The sequence below is a fragment of the Aplysia californica genome, unplaced genomic scaffold (assembly GCF_000002075.1).
Source record: "Aplysia californica isolate F4 #8 unplaced genomic scaffold, AplCal3.0 scaffold01461, whole genome shotgun sequence".
NCBI classification, from domain to species: domain Eukaryota; kingdom Metazoa; phylum Mollusca; class Gastropoda; order Aplysiida; family Aplysiidae; genus Aplysia; species Aplysia californica.
In genome coordinates this window covers 72,236-73,717 of record NW_004798731.1, presented here as the reverse complement: position 1 = coordinate 73,717, position 1,482 = coordinate 72,236, and positions in this window count along the sequence as shown.

The following is a 1,482-nucleotide window of genomic DNA, read 5'->3' as shown; positions in this document are numbered from 1 at the left end:
CCCCCGCCCTCACTTTCCCCAAACTGCCCTTTCGCCACTCATGACCAAGTGTGACAGACACTGCTGACCATCATAGCCGCAGGTTGCTTGTTTTTCAACTGTCATAAATGTCACACGACCGGACCATCACTTTTATTCCCAGTTGTTTTTATCCCCTCGTCGAACATTTAACCCTATCCGCACGTCGTGTTTTACTATATTAGTATCGTGAGGCGTGGGGAACTCTGTGCCACCACGTTCAAAGAGGAAATTAACTCGTTAATTCAATGCGTGCGCTTTGCGTTTCAGTCTGTTAAAATTATTTTTGGAGAAATACTGAACCAGTTTCAAAGAGATTCCCGTACTAGAAGTATTCTAAAATGTGAAGAATTCTACCCCGGAGGTACAAAATGACCCCAGGGTGTACGGATAGGGTTAATTTGCTGAGGTGTTTAAACGCCACTGGTAGAGAATAAATAAGCTTTGCCTACTACTTCAGCATGGTGTCGTGTCGAGTGAGTTTGGGGAGTCCCCAGCAACACGACACTCTCTCAGGCGCTTAGAACAAACTTTGCCCAGTCGCAGTGCAACTGGTAGGCTAGTGGACGACAAGTGCGCGTACTTACACAGCGGGGTTAGATCTGACTCCCCCCCCCCCCTTTTTTTTTCCCATACGTATATCCGTACCGTTATACGATCATTCCCCCCCCCCCCCCCTTTTTTTTTCCACCCCCAAATCCCCCCTCTTCCATTTTCCCTCTTCTAGGACAAGGGCAGTTTCGTTACTCAGCCACACAAACTTTACTTGAGTCTTGAGTCTTGGGACTGTTTGACAAATTGGAGTTATAAATTTTATAAATAACTAAGAATGCTTCTACTCAAACGCACGGAATGATAGGCCTAGTGTTCCATGGTACATGTACCCCTTTGGTATCTCTAGAGATCTAAAAGCAAAAGCTAGATCATAGTTTCAGTACTCTGCTTTTTAGGCCTCCTTCCTCTGGTTTCCATCAAGACCCCATTCCTTTAAAGAGGGGCCTTCTAGACCACAGTGTTTTTATGGAGTTAAAATTTGGTAGCCATCATGTTATTTAAAAAAATAAAAATCTCTTATTCTAGAAAGCAGAAGGTCGTTCTTAGAGACCTTTTAGAGTCCCGGGGGTAGGCAGTGAGACTCTTTTAGTAGAGTTCTGAACACAGTCCCTTCGCGATTGGAGAGAAATATAAATTTTATATATGACAGACAACCCAATTGGTGAGAAGTATGACAGACAACTCAGTTCGTGATATGACTGACTGGGATACCATTATTCACGTTTGACTTTCCTTCTTTCGTCAAAGCTCATCAAGACTTGTATCTTCTATGGTATCAAAAGTTTCAATGATTTGGGCAGCTTTTCGTTGCCTTCCTGGACTGAAGGAAATGCCAGTTTTCCAAAGACGGTCAGCTGATGTGTTCATTGAGTTATACTTAACGGTGGAACTGACCACATCGTCTTGCCC